The 15,702-nt window shown below is 40.6% G+C and overlaps 1 long non-coding RNA gene across 1 annotated transcript in view; it reads right to left on the bottom strand.

The window, feature by feature from the left end:
* LOC118009329 overlaps nt 1–14,822 on the bottom strand; it is a 223,609-nt gene extending 208,787 nt beyond the window's left edge. Inside the window, exon 1 of the long non-coding RNA XR_004678885.1 lies at nt 13,859–14,822. This is a non-coding gene — a long non-coding RNA (uncharacterized LOC118009329). The remainder of the gene's footprint in view (nt 1–13,858) is intronic.
* Between the last annotated feature and the right edge of the window lie 880 nt (nt 14,823–15,702).

The following is a 15,702-nucleotide window of genomic DNA, read 5'->3' as shown; positions in this document are numbered from 1 at the left end:
TGGCTCAGTCGGTTAAGCATCTGACTCTTGATTTCAGCTCAGGTCATGGTCTCAGAGTCGTGAGATCGAGCCCTCCATCAGCTCCGCACTGAGTGTGCAGACTGCTTAAGATTCTCTCCCCCCTCCTCTACTCACCCCCCACCCCGCCCCCTGCTCATGTTCTCTCTCTCCCTCTCATTAAAAAAAAAAAAGTACCTCCCCGGGATGGCAGTTGTAAGACTATTGCAAGAGCAAGTTCGGCCTGCTAAAAAACAGTTTCATGGAGATGTCAGGCACCATCTGGCAGGATGCTTTTGCCTCTCCCTAGCAACTGCTCCCACTCCCACATCCATGTCTTTGGTTACCTTGCCTGCTTCCCTAGTTACCAGTGCTCCCTATCTCCTGCATACCCTGACACCACCCACCTCCGTTTACAGCTTCCCTGGTGAACCCCCCTGGAGGTGGATCCCAGAGATTCTGCCTCCTGAGCCCAGACTGACTCTCAGAACCAACTCTAGTTTTCAGCCTGCCAAGCCCACAGTCTGTTAGTCAAAACCCCCAGTTCCAGCGTTTTAATTCAGCGTTAGATAGTCTGATCAATTATCCCAGTGGATCTCAATCCTGAAGCTCATTTGAATCCCCCTCGGAAACCCGTTAAAATTTACTAAGGCCCAGGGTTAATACACAGCCCCAGAGATTCTGAGTTCACTGGTCTGGGGTAAAGCTGTGTTTTTTTAAGCTCTGCAATAGTTCAAAGGGGAGCCACGGTTATGATCTAACCCAAGAAATTTACAATGCAAGCTCCCTTTCACATGCAAAGAATAACTGATTAATAATGACTATTTGGGGCGCCAGGTGGCTCAGTCAGTTAAGCGTCGAACTCTTGATTTCAGCTCAGGTCATGATCTCAGGGTCCTGAAATCAAGCCCCATGTTGTGCTCCGCGCTCAGCAGGAAGTCTGCTTGAGATTCTCTCTCTCCCTCTCTCCCTGCTACTCCCCCTGCTCTCTTTCCCCTGCTCTCTCAAATAAATACATAAATAAAATCTTTAAAAAAAAAAAAGACTGGGGGCGCCTGGGTGGCTCAGTCGGTTGAGCATCTGCCTTCAGCTCAGGTCATGATCTAAGGGTCCCAAGATCGAGCCCCGCATCGGGCTCTCTGTTCAGCAGGGAGTCTGCTTCTCCCTCTCCCTCTGCTCCTCCCACTGCTCATGCTCTCTCTCTCACTTGCTCTCTCTCTCAAATAAATAAATAAGATCTGTAAAAAAATAAATTAATTAATTAAATAAAAATAAAAAACAAATGATCGGACAAATACTAAAGAAGTTATCACAGTTTAAATTAAACAAGCAATTCCTCCAGATATTTTAATATGCCTAACATTCAGTAAAATACATATTTTATAATGATATTTTATAAAGACCAACCCAATTTTTTAGCCTTGGTGGAACTGCCTCACTACCTACTGACTGTAGACTCTGTCATGTGACTCCCCGGCAGACTATCATGCATCTTTGGAAACTATAAGTCCTTCTGAAACAGTCGGTTACATAATAAGAATGTCATTAAAACCATTTTCCCAATGAAATCTTTGCAGTTTCACCTCATCCTCCAATCCCTTGCTATTCCCCATGAGGTCCACAGATTAGCAACATGGAGCAAAGCAGATTCCATGGCCCCAGCCCAGACCAACTGAATCAGAATCCGCATTTTAACCCGAGCCCTGGGAGAACATGCAGTCACGTTCAAGTGTGAGAAGCACTACACAGTAAACTGCTATTATCAGTCTTGGTGTTAGAATACTTCTTTCAAGACCCTCCCTTTGTGGCCTTAGCGCTCCATAAATCCTCTGTTCCCCCCAACACTGGAACACCTCCAGCTTCCAGAACTTTGCTCTCCCAACCCCCTTCTCCACCATCTGCTAAGCCCTCTTCTCTCCTTTCTGCCTAAATAAGCAGCATTCCCATTTCTCTAAGTCCTCATTGAGCCTCTCCTCTCCAAAGTGTTCGCAGATCTCCCCAGCCCTAGCCGTCTTGCCTGCCTCTAATTTTATAGCATTTGTCTAGCTACACATTCATCCAGCATCATGGCTGTTCTTGCTTTACTATTCAAGCTTTATTTTGCCCTTAACTTTCCAAGTACTTCTGCCTTGTCTGCCCCACTAGTCCATCACTTATTTGCCTTTGCACCTGCCGTGGAGCTTTGCACTAACAGATTCAACAAATATTTGGTGTTTGGCTTTGACTTAGATCTCTGATGGCAAACTATATGATACATAAAACCTATCTGAGTCTAGAAACTAGTAAAAAATTTACAACATCTAAGCTTTGCCGGCATTAAAACTTCCAATATGCTCAACATAGGAGTTGCAGAATAACATGGTGTATAAATAGACACTGGACTATTTCAAATAACTAGAGAAAATAAATATCAAAGATGAAAGCAAGACAATGGAAGATCAGGTATCCGCTAACAATGCAAGTAGAAATATTTCATATCATTGCTGTTAAGGACATCTAATCAAATAAAATCCCTTAGCTACCAACAACCATTGACCAAAATACACCCAGCCCCATGATGTGAAAATAAAAGCATATCAGGCTCCTGCATATAGGATTTCTATCAGGGTTCAGATAGTTCCGAAACTCATTTCATTCCACTCCTCCATAGAATGACCCCATACTTGGCAGCAGGAAAATTCAGGGGTGGGCTTCTTTCTATTTTTTCATAAAGTCCATAAGTATTATCGAGAATTAACAATGTATCCTGCCACAGAAACACAAAGATGACTAAGACATGTCCTTCCATTCAAGTTGGTCACAGTCTTAGTGGGAGCAGACATTGACAGATCATTTCAACACAATGTGGAGCATACAGTACCAGAGTATACATACAGAGGGTATTGCTGGAACACAGGGAGGGGTTGCCTAACTCAACCTGAAGCAATCAAGGAGAATCAAGGATGGTTCTTTGAAGGTGGTGATGCCTGAGTTGAGCCTCAGAGTTGGAAAAGACATTAATCAAATGAAAGAATAAGATGGATATTCCAGTTAGGGAAAGCACACAAGGAGAGGGAAGAGGTAACTGATACCATTGTGTGTGGAAGGAGCTCAGATTGTTCTGCATGATAAGAGGAAGGAAGTGAGGAAGTTCCCTTCACAGAGGCAGTGACAACTTGCTAGCCGATAAGCTCGGGTTCAGAAGACCTTCAACTTTGTTTTTGAGGCAAATGGAGACTCCCTGCAGCTTCCAAGAGCTAATATGACAACTAAGAACAGCTTAGATTCTACATGAACCGCCTACATTACTCTACTGCCATAGAGTCCTTGTCAACATGGCTACTGAGACACTGATTCAAAAATTTCTTGGATCATCTCTACAGGTGGGTATTGGGGAAAACAATCTCAGATAAATCCCTTCTAGCCCAGGTTCTACTTTCTGATTCCCAGTGGCCCACAAAACTATGAACCCATGATGTAGGCCTGCTCTCCGGAAGGCAATGAAGCATACCACAGTGTTACCAAGGTGTGGTAATAAAATAAAAAGAGCCATAGAATTAAAGGACAACTGATGACAAGAGCCTGTTTCTTCTCACCCCTAGCTAACGGCTCTCTTCAGCAATCCACACTTTTTCTCCAATTACAGCTCATCATGTCAGGCATATGGTGTATGTTTCGTATTTCTTTACCTCTAGTGTTTTAATTGAAAATTAAAATTAGTAGGGTTTTTTTCCATTTGCAACCAACCAGTTCAGTTATTTGCTTTATACTTACACACACATATATACACTCACACTCACACACTCAGATTTTTATCCAATTTTGATAGGTGAGAAGTTGGTTAATTTGAATGTTGGCATTTTGTGAAATTTTGCCTCTGTATAAAAGGTAAATTGTTTAGTCTAGATGTTCAAAACCATTAACACAGAAGAAAAACACCAGCAGGAAGTAATTCTGTTTGGCTCAGGCAGGTAACAAAATGAATTATACCCAAAGTTACACATAAGCTGGAATCATTCAACTGCCTGTCTTTAAAATATGTCATGTCTCCAACCTGAAACTTACATTCTGATCTCCCTAATGGCTCCTAATCTGGTCCAGACTTTTCAAATTGCGTGAAACTGGATTAACACAGCTTTCTCCTGCCAACCTCACTGTATCTGGATGCAACAGCCCATCCTTCCATCTCACCTGTGCAGGTTTTGTTCTTCTGGCAGTGATTCTACTTTTTGGAGATGGGTGCATATTTACATTGTTTTTAATTTTTCCAGGACCATAGAACTAAGTAATCTTTAGGAAAAATGATGATAAAACTTAGAATAATATTAAAGAGGTAGGTATGATCCTTAAAAACATAAAAATTTAGGGGCACGTGGGTGGCTTAGTCAGTTAAGTGGCTGCCTTTGGCTCGGGTCGTGACCCCAGGGTCCTGGGATCGAGCCCTGCATTGGGATCCCCACTTGGCGGGGAGCCTGCTTCTCCCTCTGTCCCACGCCCTGCTCATCATGCTCTCTCTGTCTCTTGCTCAAATAAATAAATACAATATTTTAATTAAAAACCTAAAAATTTAAAAAGCACATGGTAAAGAGCATGAGCCCTGGGGCCAGACTGCAGGGTGTGACTGTTGGCTTCCCCACTTGCCAGCCAAGTGACTGTGAACAGGCCCTTAAGTCACTCAAAGGCCCCAGTTACCCAATGTGTAAAATGGAAACAATACTACTAGTTTCCATCTCATAGTGTTGTAGGCAAATTTTTTAAAAAGCTTATTTACATACAGCATTTAAATCAGAGCTTAGCACATAGGAAGCTGTATGCATTAGCTATTATTAGTACCATCACCATCATCATCATCATTATAAGGCACCATAATCTATTAATCTCGCTAATTCTCAGAAAATAGTGCCATGGAATATCACAGGATATTTTATATTTTATATTCACACACCCTCTTCTTTTCCAGGGGGGAAAAAAAAACTGATCTCAAGAGATTATATTATAAAGTTTAGTTAGCAGGAAAATCTGATGAAGCAGACATTGTTGGTTAAACGATCAACCTCACTTCTTCCACCCTCTTCCCTGGGTCCTCTCCCAGCTTGGAATGTCCACATGACACAGTTCAGCAGGAAAAGCCTTCTCCCTTCTTCCTACTGAAACGATGGCTGGGCTACAGGAAGCTTCCTTGGCCAGTGAAGGAAATCCCAAAAGAATCACAGACGTCAGGACTAACATTGCTGAGCCCTGGAACCAGAGCCAGCAAAACCCCCCCCTACAGATTTTTCTCCAGGGCATGAAGAACAAACTCCTTCACAAGTGAGACATCGTATTCAGGTTTTCCAATACACGCTGCCAAAAGTATCCCTGACGGATACCTGTACAAACCTTGCATTGCTCTGGAAACTAACGGAGAGGTACCAATCTGCCCCAGTCAGATTCAGCCATTGCCATGGATGGTGGCAAATTCTTTTCCTAGAGTAAACCTAGGTCCTTGGCGCTGGTGCTCCCACATGTTCAGCCTTCCACCTTAGCCAGCATATGCCGAATCCTGGGAATGCCCAGGAAGCCCTTCCTTCCAGGTCTCCTCCATTCCATCCTCTGGCTCTTGAGTAAGGGTCCCACTTCCGGCTGCTCCCACTGTAGGCTGTCCACCTCCTGCCTCCCAGGAAGCCACATTCTGGATAACCAGTGCACCTGTTACTGGTGCACTCATTACCCTTGACCCAAGCATCACAAGGTTTCTCTTCAGTGTTACCCAGGAGGGAGCACACCTCTCCCCATCACTTGTCTCTCTCCGCCCTATCAGTTTTATTCTGGTGGCCGGTTTTTCCAGGCCCTGGTGGTTTTCAAAAAGGCACTCCTGCCCAGTCAATCCTCGGCCCCTTCCTGCTCTCTGCGGCAGTCTGTCACAGTTGTAGACACAATCAAATTGGTAAAAGCTATGCAGCTTGTGAACAGTGTTGTGGAGGAATGTTTCCAATCATCATTTGTGTTATTGTTATTTAGACAATCAAATTGCTCACTGAAATTAATACATTACTAAACTAGTTTTAAATTGTCTGTGGATTTGTTTAAGATGGTACTTCAGCTCTAAAATTATTCCACCAGTTCAATAAAAAAAAAAAAAAAGAATGAAAAAACTGGAACCCAGACTAAGTAATTGATAAATTATTCTTCATAAAATTAGTTCATATTCTGGAAACAAAGGTTTGTCTGTTTAATATCATATGAAAAATTATAGTCATCTTGGCTAAACAACAGTGTCAGTAAATAGCATCTAGATAAGACTGGGGGAAAAAAGAGACTATATTCTTGCTGCCAGCAGAAAGATAAATTTTGTCGGCCTTTGAAAGCCAGGAGATTAACTAGCGTTTGGAGGGAAATGCTTTGAAAGATACAGAACCTGTCATATTTTCTGCTTCATGAACTAAACATAAACACTGGGAAGGCTGTTATGGGTGTGTTACAGCTGTCTGCCAACAGATGAGGCTTTTGAGGTTGTGAGCCCAAGGAAGAGAAAACACCATTTTGTGTTTAATAAGCTATATACCCTCCAGTACTGAGATTACCCCTGACAGGGAGTTAAAACTTGGAAATAACTAGTTCTTCTAAGTCCTGGAGGTATAACATAAGATCCTGTGATTGTAAAGAAATTACATGGATTGTGAAAGGAGCAATTAGAAGAAATGTCAATTTTCTTTAAAATTCACTAGAACTTACAAATGGCGGGGGAGGCACTGAGCTGATGAAGTATTCGAATTATCCAAACTACTATTTGAAAATTATTTAGGCCACAAGGGACACAAAACAATATATTTGTTTTCTAGCAAAACATGCATATGTGAATCGAGGTGAATCAGAAACTCTTCCCAGATAAGAAAACCTTTAAATCATCAAAATAATAAAGCTAAAAGTCACTTTCAGGCAATAGCTCAATATTATGCCAAGAATAGAGCCACCACATATATAATTCAAGTATAATATAATCCTCAAGACACATATTCCTAAAATAAAGAGGCAGACAGCCTGTATGGGGATCTGGCTCTTGCTGTGTTACTCTATGCAAGTAACTTAACATCTCTGGGCCTCAGTATCCAGATCTATAAAGTGTGGGTAATAACTAAATTGTAGGGATGTTAAAATAAGTGAAATGGTTGATATTTGTACAGTGTTTAGAACAGTTCCAGATGCATCATAAGTGATATGTAAGTATAAATAACAAATAAGAACAACTGAGTAGCTTACCTGATGGGATAAATTTAAACTAAGCAGTCACTGAAAGGAGCCATGGAAGCCTCCAGACCAACCTCTTATCTCATTACCAAAATTGCCTAAAACACACCAACCAAGCTTTGACACACTGCGAGGAAGAGAAGACTGCCTCTCTGTAATGCCCACCTGGAATTCTAAATCTACAACAGCAGATAAAACCAAGCTGCCTTCCATATGGCAACACATCACAAATCTTAAAGGAGCCGTCACCACCCTTCCCTCCTTCTTTTCTTCAAGCTGAGTATCCTTTATGTCTTCATCCTTTATGACTTGAATGCAGCTCCAGTTTTCCACTGTCCCCAAGACCTGCCTTTACAGGCACTGAGCCTGTCAGGTCCCTCAGAAAAATGGGGCAGGAGGTCCCCAGCTGTGGTCTGTGTGGTATCTTTGACACTCTCTTCTGGATCTTGATTTCTAGTAAACTGAGGCTCAGATTGCATGAACAGTTTTTGACATCCATGTCACCCCATGGCTCTATACCTAGCTTCCAGTTAAGAAAACTAGCCTCTTTTAAAAAAAATTTTTATTGTTATGTTAATCACCATACATTACATCATTAGTTTTTGATGTGGTGTTCCATGATTCATTGTTTGTGCGTAACACCCAGTGCTCCATGCAGAACGTGCCCTCTTTAATAACCATCACCAGGCTAACCCATCCTCCCACCCCTTCCCCTCTAGAACCCTCAGTTTGTTTTTCAGAGTCCATCGTCTCTCATGGTTCGTCTCCCCCTCCAATTTCCCCCCTTCATTCTTCCCCTCCTGCTATCTTCTTTTTTTTTCTTTTTTCTTAACATATATTGCATTATTTGTTTCAGAGGTACAGATCTGAGATTCAACAGTCTTGCACAATTCACAGCGCTCACCATAGCACATACCCTCCCCAATGTCTATCACCCAGCCACCCCATCCCTCCCACCCCACCCCCCCACTCCAGCAACCCTCAGTTTGTTTCCTGAGATTAAGAATTCCTCATATCAGTGAGGTCATATGATACATGTCTTTCTCTGATTGACTTATTTTGCTCAGCATAACACCCTCCAGTTCCATCCACGTCGTTGCAAATGGCAAGATCTCATTCCTTTTGATGGCTGCATAATATTCCATTGTATATATACACACCACATTTCTTTATCCATTCATCTGTCAATGGACATCTTGGCTCTTTCCACAGTTTGGCTATTGTGGACATTGCTGCTATAAACATCGGGGTGCACATACCCCTTTGGATCCCTACTTTTGTATCTTTGGGGTAAATACCCAGTAGTGCAATTGCTGGATCGTATGGTAGCTCTATTTTCAACTTTTTGAGGCACCTCCATACTGTTTTCTGGAGTGGTTGCACCAGCTTGCATTACCACCAACAGTGTAGGAGGGTTCCCCTTTCTCCACATCCCCGCCAACATCTGTCGTTTCCTGACTTGTTAATTTTAGCCATTCCGACTGGTGTGAGGTGGTATCTCACTGAGGTTTTGATTTGGATTTTCCTGATGCTGAGCGATAAGAAAACTAGCCTCTTGATCTGCTGAAAAGCCAGAGCACTGAGTTCTATCCTTACATTAACATTTTTTTTAAGATTTTATTTATTTATTTGACAGAGAGACATAGCGAGAGAGGGAACGCAAGCAGGGGGAGTAGGAGAGGGAGAAGCAGGCTTCCCCGCAGAGCAGGGAGCTCGATGTGGGGCTCGATCCCAGGGTCCTGGGATCACGACCTGAGCCAAAAGCAAATGCTCAACGACTGAGCCACCCAGCGCCCCCTTACATTAACATTTTTAAGCCTAAATTCAAAAATGCCTATTTATCCTTATTAATAACTCCTACTTTATTATTAATCAGGATGAATGGGTGTGCAAATGGAATCTTAGTACACCAAATCAGATTTTAAATGCCTAGAGGAAATTAGGGGGTTTTTTTACAGAAATTTTATAATGAAAATTTTGTAAAGCAGATAACTATCCTCTGATTTTTTATGCAAATAGCTACTAACATATTATAGTTGCCTAAAGCAGGATACAAATATATTAAGCTTTGGATAATACCATATTATGTTATTACAGCAGATCTGCCCTCCTCTACTTTGATTAAGCTAATACTCAAATCAGTTTATTTTCCCTGAATATACTGAAACTGGAAGATTAGCGTGCAGAAGACAGAGTCAGGAAGCCACAGACCAGAAAGCTATGTCCAGGTCAAAAATGTCCATAAGGTGAAAAAAATCATTATAAATAAATAAATAAAGTATAAGTTATACTACCCTCACATGGCAAACCAAGAGTTGATTGTTTGGCTTAAAAGTCTCCTCCCATCCCTTTTATATGAATAAAATAATATTATGAATAAAGAAACATCATAGTTGACTCTTTCCTATTTGTTCAGTTTCCATCTCATTCGATTCTTTGTCCTTAGGCAAAACCTTCTGCAGGCTGGCCCTAATTTAGCTCTTTTGCTTCATGTCTAATGACACTCCATCTGTCACCCCCAGAGTTTCACCAGCCCCACCCACCTGTACACTCAGCTCAACCCATTTCTCCAAACCACTCTTGACAAAGGAGGCAGTAAGATCTCAAATCAATCCCGTAGTAAGACAACCAGTTTCTGGTGTGCCTGGGTAGCTTCCTGGCTCTGTCTTCTGCACACTAATCTTCCGGTTTCAGTATATTCAGGGAAAAGAAACTGATTTGAGTATTAGCCTAATCAAAGTACAGGAGGGCAGACCTGCTGTAATAACATAATATGGTATAATCTGGGAACCACAGCTGGGATGTGCCCTTCTCTGATACTTACTCTCCCCCACCACAGAGCACACTATGCATGGCTTTCTAACTCAGTTTCTGACTGGGCCTTCCTATCCCACTACTAAGGCTGAAACTCTTGCCTGAGCCCACTTAACTGAGGCCTCACAACTTTCCCAGCCCACTTCTAGACGAGTTATCACCTGAGATCCTGTCATAAACCAGAAAGACCTCCAAGCACCATCATGCCACCTCCCACTAGACTTTCAGTATCAGTTCCTGCCCAAGGACCTCCCACCACATTGGAAAATTGGCCCAAATTTACCATGGGTCTTTCTACATCACCATTAGGGCTGCCAATGCTAAAGGGAAGCTTGAAGAAGAAATAGGCAAACTCATGGATAAAGAAAGCCTCAATTTCTTTTTCAAGGCATAAAAGGAGTCTCATATAAATGAAGATTCAGGCCATGTTCTTGGGGGTAACAAAGAGTCAAGGCCAAAAAGTACTGAGAACCCAGTTGAACCCATTCAACCTTCAGCTGAACCAATCTGCTCATGGGGAGATTTTCCAATCAGAAGACTACTCAGGTGTAGAAGACTGATGGTTGGATTCATCCAGGCTTGATATTTTGCCAAGCAGACATGAGAGAAGGACATGGGGACAAAAGAGTTGATCATGTCAAAAGAGAGTCTAAAGTGATGGAACAGAACATCTAAATGGGCTGGGGAATGAATTAACTATAGAATATAGGTGATGGAGAAAGAAGATGTAGAGGAATCAAGAGTCTGGAAAGCCTAATGAAACAAAGAGCCCAAAGCTCTTTGTTGGAGGCTATGTCCAGAAAGAGGACATCTGGATATGAGATTTCAGTGATGATGTATGGAGGATGACAGTGCAAATTATGGCTTTTGAAGGATTTGATGAAGAGAGAGATGGGGGAAGCTGTCAGAGATAAGTAAGTCAAACCTCTGAGAAGCTGTTGTCATTAAGTCAATCTGGAGTCACCCAGGATGTGGCACAAGGGTCCACAGAAGGACCAAAGTCACAGGGCAAAGTAGAACCTATTTTAGAATGGGTGGGGGATTAGCTCATTTAGGACAATCACTTAGAGGGGCACCTGGGTGGCTCAGTCGGTTAAGCATCTGCCTTCAGCTCAGGTCCTCATCTCAGGGTCCTGGGATCAGGATTGAGCCCGCATGGGGCTCCCTGCTCAGCGGGGAGTCTGCTTCTCCCTCTCCCTCTGCTTGCTCTCTCTCTCTCTCTCAAATAAATAAAATCTTTAAAAAAAAAAAAAAAGGACAATCACTTAGATACAGAACAGGAAAAAGAAACCTGAATTGTCTTTAATCATTCCATGTCTAAGATTGAGTATGGGGAGATAAAAGGAATTCTCAGTTTACATGTTCTGGTTAATTCTACAAATACAAATTTCACTTCACCAAGAAAAGTTATGAAGCATGTTCCCTAGTAGGAACAGCGCAGCTCAAGTGATACGGTAGCACAGCATGAGTTTCCAGAGGTCTCTATTTCAACATCAACGAAATAGAACCCATCCTAAAGTTACATTTAAGCATGGCAAGAAAATGAACTCAGGGGATAACTATTAAAACTTAAAATAGAAAAAAAAATACACTTGACACATATTTATTTCATTAGTTTAGAACGTTATTTACAAATAATTAAAAGCCGTGACACCTCTAATAAAAAAGATTGGCAGAAGAAAAAAATGAAACTGGTTCTAAGCTGGGATAGTAGCTAGGTACTACAGCAAAATTATAAAATATTAAGTTCATGCCATAGAAAAATGCCAGTTACTGTAGCCTCCCCAGTACCACCCACTGATTTCCTTGGAACAGCATCCCATTTCCATATATTATTTCAAAGAAGTTGTACTTAGCATGGAAGTTCTAGTATCAAACCGAAAATAAAAACTCACGCATGTAAAAACAAAAGGTAAAGTTCTGTTGCTCCCACTTCCTTTGATAAATAAATAATAATAAATAAATAATAGTGATACTGGAAAGCCAATTTCATTTTAAAAGTTCCAACTTGCTCCCATGAAAGTCCATTACCTAAAAATGACAAACTAAATGGCATTGCTTTGAGGCCCCATCACATTCATCCAAAGAATGACCCTTGGGGCGCCTGGTGGCTCAGTCCTTAAGCATCTGCCTTTGGCTCAGGTCATGATCCTGGGGTCCTGGGATCGAGCCCCGCATCGGGCTCCCTGCTCCACAGGAAGCCTGCTTCTCCCTCTCCCACTCCCCCTGCTTGTGTTCCTGCCCTTGCTATCTCTCTCCCTCTCTGTCAAATAAATAAATAAAATCTTTAAAAACAAAAACAGAAACAAAGAATGACCCTTCACAGTTTGGGTTAAAGTAAAAGTTTCTCTACAAATAGCCCACAAGCATTTTTCTGATTAGTATTCATACACTAAGTTTATAAAACCCAGAGATGGACTCTTGGGTTGGGGGAAAAGAGATTGAGCAAACTATGCTTGACTTGTTGGCATTTAATTTCTTCCACAAAGTAAAATTCTACTCGTCTTGCTCATTCATATGTCAAACTTTGTAGTATCCTAAAGTTCTGTACCATATATAACATCCAACTGAGAACACAGAAGAGTAACTGGTAATCCACCTCCTCTGCTAAGGCAGAGGAGTCCGTGTCTGCATCCACTAATTTACCACCACGAATATCAGTGTCACCATCCACTAATTTACCACGGAGAGCACGAATCTTCATCAACAATCTGGCGAGAACCAGGATTCTTGGCAGGAGGTTAATTTTTAACTAAACCATTTTTTAATATTTGCCTTCCTATGCAGGTTCCTCTTTTAAACTTGTGGCTGGGTTTATCACTCTTTTGATAATCAATTTTTAATCATCCTTGCACATAGGAATTGAGAGCTTTAATTGAAACTACAAAAATCTCTTAAAAAAAATAAAAATAATGTAATTGTTGAGGGCTCATACACCTTAACAAGTAAGTCAACTTTTGATATTGATGTTTGAAATGAGTTTCAGTTTTAAAATTATAAGCAAAAATTATGCAGAATAATGAGAAAAAAGAAAGAAAACACACACATACACACACAAAACTTTTTGTTTCATTCTTCTAAATCCCAAAGTGACTCAGATGCAAGCAATCAATTTATTTCTGGGTAGCATAAAAGTATCCCAATACTTTTCTCACACTGAAATTTGGGGGTGGGTGGAGAATGGGTATCTTTTCTGTTAGCTTCAAAACTGGAGAAAAAAAAGATTAAGTGAAAATATATCTTTTTCACAGAACAAAATACACTAAAGAGAAAGTTAACATGTGTGTGCTATAGGGAAAAAAAATCGTACCTCTTTACTTCGTATTTCAGAGATTAATTCAATATTTTTAAATTTTTCCATAAAAGATTATCCTCTCACTTTAAAATGAGAAAGCCGAGCATAAGCAAAACTGTAGTTATCCCATGTTTCATTCTCTGAAATAAATACATTAACATAAAGCCACTTTTCAGCTTGACACAAGAACAGTGAAACCATCTCAGACAAGTATTCTATAACCTCTCTGTCTTAATTTGACAACTTAATCTCTAAGACTGGCTCCGGAACACTTGCTGACCAAAATATTTTATGAACTATTCCTCATATTATTCAAAAATAATAATAAAACGTATCACACTGATTCATTTTTCTTTTTAGAACACCAGGGTAAAGTCTCGCAAAGATTCAATTGAACAGCAGTGTCCCTCTGGAGATTAATTTAGCAAAGATGCTATGACCAAGAAAATCTTCTTCTGGTGAGATATGTAAGAAAAGATACAAAGCCATAAGTATTCATTTGTCCTTTTCCTCCCTGTGGTGACAATATAAAAAGGGTTTATCTACCTTTATTCTTGATTGCAGCATAAATTCAAGATAACCTGCTCCCTTGTAGACAATCCACTTGTAGATGCTTCGGTCTTGGCACCTGTGTTCCTGCAAGTTTGGGCTCTAAGAAGAAATTCTTCATGCTCAGAGAAAATGTGTCATAAAATAACGTATGCATGCAAAGTGTGAATATGAGTCAGCATTTTTTCCTTTAAAATCGGTCATTCCAGAGGAAGACAAACCATTAAAAACTGCCCTAAATATCAAAGGTTTTCTTTCAGCAACATATTTTGAGATTCATGACTGGATCAAAGTGGATAATGATTAGAGTTTAAATCAAGAGGACTATAAAGCCTTAAACAAAATGCTGACGGCTGAGGAAGAGAGAGGACTAGAAAAATGTCGGCAAAACTGTTCACAAACACGTTCTTTACTTGTAGGAAAGCTTTGAATACTATGTCATACTAATTAATTTTATTGATTAAAATGACAGTTTCTCTACATGTCAGAGTAGAAATAATCAAATAGTTTTGCCTTTACACATTTTCCGTGTTGCCGAGAGGGTATCAATTTATCCTTTTAGCCTCGGAACAAGATTAGATTTTCAACCAAAATGTGACTAGCAGAGTCATAAAATTTGACAAGCAAGGTATCATACTCACTTTGAAAATATGCTGTTCGACATTTGCCAGATTCCTAGCCTTTAATCTTGACTAACTTCCTTCAACAACACCAGTGAAACCATTATCTCAAACAGCAAGACTTTTTCTTTCTAAATGTGAAGTTTTGGTGTCAAATCTTAGCCAGAATGTGTGCTCCCGGGCCCGGCTGCAAATCTATGGTCAATAGGGTAGAATCATTCTATTGCAGCATCGCTTGCCCTTTTCCCAAGTTCCGAGCAAAAAGATCTCTGTGAGCCAAGTTACCAAAATACAGGCTCAGGATAAAGTGCAAATGCAGACTGTTTTTGTAGAACTGACTCTTCTTTCTTTAAATTAGAAATAAACTTAGAATTTGAATACAAAAATTAGAGAGGTTTTTTTTTTTAAATATACTTTTTACCCAAATTTTGAAGGAAATAGTGCTGGAATAAGACCTCTGAACTTAATATATTTAACAAGATAAAATCTGAAAAACATATTTTTTTAATATTTGTTTATTTATTGGGGGGCAGAGGGAGAGAGAGAGAGAGAATCTCAAGCAGACTTCCTACTGAGAGTGGAGCTCAACAGGGGGCCTCAACGGGAGGTTGGGGGGGTTGAGGGCTTGATCCCATGAACCCAAGATCATGACCTGAGCTGAAATCAAGAGTGGGTCGTTTAACCAACTCAGCCACCCAAGTGCCCCTGAAAAGTATTTTTAATACAACTAGTTTATACTTCCCAGGTATTACTTCCTCTCATTTTTCCACCCTCCTCTTTGTCTTTTCTCCTTTTTTCCCCCTTTATCCCTATCCTTTGTTTGGGGAATTTTCCACGGTTCAAACTTCTTTCAATTTCTTTTCTCTCTCCACTTGATATTTCATAGTAGAACCACTTTTGTATATCACTTTACATATTTTTCAACAGTTAGCACATTTGATTCTCATAAGCATCCTATTATATAGTCCTAAAAGGCACCATTACCTTTCATTCTACACCTACCTGAAATCACACACCTAATAAGTAGAAACACAGACACTCGCTAGAATCTCCTGATTGTCTTCACCCCCTCCAAGGAGACCACGCAAGCAGGAACATCTCTCTTTTTCATCAGTGTGACCTCAGCAATTAGCACAGCATGTTACACATACATAATTATACACAAACAATCATTGTAATATGCTCAATATAAGATTTTATTTATTTATTTATTTGAGAGAG

The sequence above is a fragment of the Mirounga leonina genome, unplaced genomic scaffold, assembly GCF_011800145.1.
Source record: "Mirounga leonina isolate KUSES-001 unplaced genomic scaffold, KU_Mleo_1.0 Mir_127, whole genome shotgun sequence".
Lineage (NCBI taxonomy): Eukaryota > Metazoa > Chordata > Mammalia > Carnivora > Phocidae > Mirounga > Mirounga leonina.
The sequence above is the reverse complement of the archived record's forward strand: the minus strand, read 5'-3'. Positions and strand labels throughout refer to the sequence as shown.